The sequence below is a fragment of the Zosterops lateralis genome (assembly GCF_965231275.1).
Source record: "Zosterops lateralis genome assembly, chromosome: 15".
NCBI lineage: Eukaryota > Metazoa > Chordata > Aves > Passeriformes > Zosteropidae > Zosterops > Zosterops lateralis.
In genome coordinates, this window is record NC_139775.1 from 9,876,634 (window position 1) to 9,882,935 (window position 6,302).

The 6,302-nt window shown below is 49.7% G+C and overlaps 1 long non-coding RNA gene across 1 annotated transcript; it reads right to left on the reverse strand.

The window, feature by feature from the left end:
• Positions 1-225: 225 nt before the first annotated feature.
• LOC310915638 lies at positions 226-5,308 on the reverse strand. The gene is made up of 4 exons (XR_014591196.1): positions 4,655-5,308; positions 1,480-1,581; positions 886-1,055; positions 226-776 (listed from the first exon to the last, which is right to left on the reverse strand). It is a non-coding gene; the product is annotated as an uncharacterized lncRNA (long non-coding RNA).
• Positions 5,309-6,302: the final 994 nt, after the last annotated feature.

Here is a 6,302-nt window from a genome sequence, read left to right on the forward strand (position 1 = left end):
CGCCCCCACAGCCACAGGGGAGGCTCCTGGCAGCTGGAGAGCGGGAGAGAGAGGCAGGCGAAGAACAGCGAAACCGGGAGCGAGATCCAGACCAGACCCGGGAGCGGCGCTACCCCCGGTCCCTCCCTCCGTCCCGCCCCCTCAGCCCCGGCCGCCCCCTCAGGGCCGCGAGCCCCCGCCAGGTGGCGGCGCAGGCGCGCGCGAGGGCGGGGCGTGGGCGGGCGCGCGGGAATGGCGGCGGCGATAGAAGGGCGTCAGGAGAAACCTTCAACGCAGGCGCGGTGGCCAAGTGGTAAGGCGTCGGTCTCGTAAACCGAAGATCACGGGTTCGAACCCCGTCCGTGCCTTGGCGGGTCCGCGCTGGCGGGAGCTTTCCTTCTCCTTTTTAGGGGAAGGCGGAGGCCCGGCCCGGCGGCCGCAGCCAGGACTCTCCGCGGAGCGCCCGACCCGGCGGGCACCGGGTACGGCGGAGCCTCAGAGCTCCGGCCGCCGGAGCGCCCCCGACGACGGCAGAGCAGCGGCCCCGGCCGGGTCCCCGGCTCCCCGCAGCGGAGGTGCACAGAGAAGGGGCTCGCGCTGGCGGCAGCGGCTCCCCCAGTCTCTGCAAAAGGCTCTGGTGAATGTCCTGTCACCCTTGTGTCCACCTCGGTCATTCTCTCCCTGCAGCGTGCCTCAGCGGTTGCACGACCGCCCTGCTCACATCTGCAGCAACAGAAATGGTTTTCTTTGTTTTATCTTGGAGCTTAATCCTGTTTTCAAGACACTCTCAGCCCAGCCTGAAAAAACGAAAAATAGTTTGAAATGTGAAAGGCCTGTTGAGGCCGAGTGAAAGTTATGTGACACTTTTTCTACACAGCACCCTTGAAGGCAAGTGCTGATGCTCACTTTAACTTGGAATCATTCCTGGGAGGAACAAGTGGAGCCTCTGCAGGGTCTTGTTTGAAGAGATCCTCCAGCTCCTTCAAACTCTTCATTGAAGAAAGCCTTCTCCAGAGGCTGCAGCTATCAAGACCATCCTATAATCCCCCAGGTCCCTCTCACTGGTTCACCCCCACCTGCCACCATGTAATTAAGTATTTATTAATTTGGTTCCGTCTTCTGATTAGTAAACCATGAGGTTTCTTCATCTGTATCACTAACCACTTACTAGGATTATTTACAATCTGATTACTGTGTACTTTACATTTTCTATTTTTAATAGAAAAAAACTCCCTGTGACACTGAAAATGGGTGAGGAAAGGGTGCAGTGGTGACACACAGGAGCCGAGCAGTGCTCCACCTCTCCAGGTGAAACCAACACTGGGTGCTTTGGACCCAGCCCATCCAGGAGGTCCAAGTCAGTGACATTGACAGGACCAGGCACCAAACCCACACACAGTTAAAGGCTGGCAGCAATTAAACCCATCCTAACAGTGTAAATAGGAACAGAATTACTAATTGAAGGAAATATTTATTGATTCATATTTGATATTTACTTACCATTTGAAATTTTACTGACCACTGTGTCCACACAATCAATTTTGTTCTCTTCCTGGCAAATCTTCCTCTCATATTCTGCACCATTGTTGTCAGGAATATAAACTGTACGTTTGTTGTATGAACAGAAATAAATGTCCTTAACTATTTACACTGGATTTTGTAAATATTCTTAGATATTTTTACTTATGGATACAAAGGACGGTGAGGTACATCCACGTCCCTGAAACTACTTTCATAGGACAGTTGTAAAATCTAAATGCAAAAATCAAACTCAAGGACAAAACACGTATCTGATAAATACTGTTTTCTGTTTACCAAAGCCTCAGGGATAAGCCTCTCAGGAAGGGTGGAGATATCTGAGCCACCTTGCCACTGATGAGTAAAGCTTTCATAAATTCCTGCTTGTTTTTCAGAAACATTTATAGGACAAAGCCAGGTATGCACAAGAGCTCTGGCTGTGTCTCACCCTCTTAATGATGGTTTGAGGCCTTTGAGTCTGTGTTAGATGACACAGAAATCAGATAACACAGAGCCTGTTCTTCCACCGTTTGAAGACAGAACTTACATTTTGTTGAATAACATTGCTAAACTATTAGCATGATAACATTGTTGCTAAGTAACATTTTAACCATGTCTTGTAGTTATTTACTTGAAATCAATTTTGTAATTAGAAAACTATCTGTGCACTCACAGCCTAGGAGAAACTTGTGCAGCCCAGAAACAGTAACTCCAGGAGTAGTTAAGAGGTAGAAATAATTAACATATCACACGGGTCTACCGCCACAATGGATTCATTTATCTGGTGTTAAACCTTTTTTGAAAGCGTTGCTCTATTTGCCTTCTGCTTTCTTCTTTTTAGACAACACGATGCCCAAATTTTAAAATCTCTCTTTTTAGGCCAAGTTTTCTACACCTGTGATCATCCTTGCTATAATCCCCCCGAATCCTCTCCTGATGCTGCATGTTCCTGAAGAGGGCAGGCAGCGAGGCCCAGCAGCGGTGCCCAGAGCAGCATTCCCGCACCGCAGGGCTCACAGGGCAGGGGCCAGGCGGGGATGGGCATCACACGGCCCAGCAAAGCCCGGGCTGCCATCGCCACCGCGCCCGAGGGGCTGCCGGGGCACCACACGGGGCGTGTGAAATTGAACCCCAAACTCGCTAAACTTGCTCTCTGGCCAAGTGCTGGGCAGCGCTGCAACCCCCGCAGCCTCCGGGCTCCCAAAGGGGGCCTGTAGCTCCCTGTGGCACCCACACACCAGGCACAGAGGGTGAACCAGAACCTGGGGGCCAGGGAATCCCAGGGCAGGATTCGTACTGCAGTCATGGGAAATGAGTCCTCTCCATAATCCAGTTTCTATCATTGCATAATTACTTTTTTTTTTTTTTAATCCCTTACACTGTGCAGTGTTATTGGTGAATGCAGAAGGTGAAGCAAATTTAATTTAGTTTTATATTGTTACTTTTTTTTTTTTTTTTTTTTTTTTTTTTTTTTTTTTGGTCACCATAACAGCCTCTTGCTGCCTTTTTAATTGAATTTTACTTGTGACAACCAGTATGACCAACAGAGGACAGCACATCCATTGCTTTTAATGATTAAAAGATCCTGAGCTTGAAGCTGCCATTCACTTTTTCACTCAGGAAATGAGAGTGACAGGCAGAGTGGAGCAGTGTGCCATAAGTAAGCCAGCCAGATTAAAAAGGCCTTTTTGCAATTAACTAGAGCTGTTTTGAATTCCAGGAGATTACTTAAAGTAAATCTACTTCTAACCAGGCATTATTGCTAACCAAACACTGTGGGTGCTTGTTGGTGAAACCCGGGTCTGTATTTTGATGCAACTGTTTACTGAACACTGCAATAACAATTAAAACACACTTAGGAGTCAAAGCACACTCAGAAGTGTCAGGTGAACTCTGCTAATTCCCCTTCAAAACTGCAGACAGAAAAGGTGTCTGTAACCAAGTTTTGATTACACGTGAGTGTTCATAAAACACTGAAGTGAAGCCAACTCCAGTGTTTTTATTGCATTTGATTTGGGGGCAGAGAAGACTCTGCAAGTCATAATGAAATTCAAAGAACAAACCCAAGGATTTCATGTGGCTGAGGGGAATTTCATTAAGGAAATCCAATTAACCTGCAAGAGTTGCACGCATTGAAATCTATTATCTTCCCCCAAAAGCTGGCTTTGTGGCTTTTATAGTGGCCTTTGCTATTCCTGGATAAATAATGCCTTATTACAAATGCATTGACATCTTTATATAAATAACAACATATAAAAATGTCTTCATTCATCTCTGCTTTGCAAACATTCAATTCTGCTTCCTATGAAATGTACCAAATAGTGTTTTTAAAGAAGATATGAGTCAGGAAGGATTGGGTGTTAGACACTAGCACAAAGCAGACCCAGATTTAGGAGACACACGAGGAATAATGTGGCTCCTGACAGCGTGTGGGTCTGTGTTTGTGGGTCAGGGCCTGATCCTGTGAATTGCTGAACTGAATTAATTAAGAGCCTAAGATACCATTGAGTCCGTGGGGACTGACAGTGCTCAGCAGTACTCGGCGTTGAAGCCCTTGAATAAAAACCAACCTACAAATTCCGATTCATGCGAGTAACAATATTGCACACATCTACAGCGGGGACATGAATTATTCACATCGCTGTAGCATGAAAGATGCAAACGGCAAAGCCTGTTTAAAATAACACACAAACACTCCGTGTTTCTGTGATATGTGGGAGGGTTATCATTTGGCCCATTTTTCACTCGTGTGCATATTCCTTTTATTTGCTGCGCGCATAGGTCTGATCTGAGGAGGTGGAGAAAATAAATACAGGAGATAGACATCTAATAAACATTAGGAGAAAATGAGGAAAGGAGGTTACTAATTAGCATTCTTTCCATATGAAACTACTAGATTGTATCGGAGAAATGTGAGTTAAGTGTTTTACCGTTCTTTTTTTTTTAACCATTATCTGATCAGAGAAGCATGAAAAGCACTTTATTGCCTTTTTTTTTTTATCCCTGTGCTAGGAGCCCTCTGCAGGAAGTGAAGCTGAATTTCACAAATCTTCCCTTTCTGACGTCTCCCGAATTTCTAGGAATACCCCTTCCCTGTTACTATATTTGGTGGTAGTTTCTAGGAAAAAAAATAATTTTCGGACTGTCTTGGACTCACCACACCTCCTCTCAGAGGACTGGGCGCCCCGGGTCTCCTGGCACGGCCCCCGCGGAGTTGAGGAGCTCACGGCTCGGGCTCACAACTCCCGGCGCAGACAGCACGTCTTTGTAGCACTGTTGGAGGAATGAGCATGGAGAAGGAGTGGGAAGGGGAGAGGTGTCTTTGTGGCAACAATGAGTGAATCTTCTCTAGTTATTTTCCTGGCGGCTGCTCTTCTCTCTTTTTTTTTTTTTTTTTTTTTTTCCTCCTTGCACTTTTTTTTCCCCCCCTTTTTTTCAAAGAAGAGGATCTTAATGAAAGAAAGAAAAAAACCTCTGGATTTTTTTTTTTTTCCCCTCGGCTTCCCCCTCTCCCCCTCCCCTTGATGTGGCCTCTTGTTTAGCTTGTGGCGTGACCGTGATGAAGAAATGTTTCAGGGCGCCTGGCAGGGTGATCTTTTTATGTAATGAGTCAGGATTTTGCCAACGGAAGGAGCCGGCTGGGAGCGAGGACCGGAGGGCTGTCTCCTTTCAAGAACGGGGACCTGCCCGGCGAGCGGCTCCCCGTGCTCGGGATCCCCGCTCGCTGCGGGCGCCGATCCGTTCCCGTTCCCGTTCCCGTTCCCGTTCCCGGCTGGCGGGGGCACCGCCGCGGGCACTGACAAGTGGTGAGTTTCGCTGTCCCTCCGCGCCCCCGCTCCGCTCCGCTCCGCTCCGCGCCGCCCGCCGGCCCGGGGGAGCAGCGCGGCCCCGCGACGTCCCCGCCGAGGCCGCAGGTGCGGCCGCCGCCCCGCGCTCCGTTCCGCGGGCAGCCGGGGCCGCGCCCTGCGCGGGAATGGGGCGGCTCCGCGGCGGGCGGGCACCGGGGCGCGCGGGCGCGGCCGCGGAAAGGCGCCCCGGGAGCGGCGGCGGCGCCGCGGGGACGCGCATCGGCGGGCGCGCGGCCCCGGGCAGCTCCCGGCGCGGCCCCGCGCCCACCTGCCGCAGGCCGCGGAGGGGGCGCGCCGGGCGGGGCGCAGGGCCCGCAGCGCCCCGCGGGGAAGGGGCGGATCGCCGCCGCACCGGCACCCTCGGGAGCTACAGGTGTCCGCTCCCCGCGGGGCCCGCTCCCCGCTCCCGTCCCGCCGCCTCCGCCCGGCTCCTGCGGAGACTTCGGCCGGGCACAAATAACTACAAACGCGCCTGCGGACGGGTGTCGATACGCACCGTCTGATGGGCTCCTGTGAAAGCTTGGCTAGGAAAATCTCCTAAATCATCACTGCCATAAATAAGTCAGTTAAAATGTACGGAATTATTTAAACGTTTTTACTTAGCCAGAATTTCCATCAACTTCTCTGCGTTTTCCTTTCAGGATGTATTTGGTGATTATAAAGCAGTTCGGCTAGGACAGCATTCTTCAGCTCTGCATTTTGATTATCAAAAGCAGAATGAATGTAGTAGTGGCTTTTCAAGGACAGTAATTAGTTTTTTTTACTGTAACTGATGGCATTAACCTATCTCAGCCATACGAGTGTAAACTATAATGCTTTTAACCATGGATTTTTTTAGAAGCTCTGTTGGAATTATAAAATGAAGATTTAGGATATATGTTCCTTTTGTCCGTGAATTTCTACTTTTCCTCTCATCTTTGAAAGAAGATCTTGCAAAACGTAATATTGAGGGTAGTA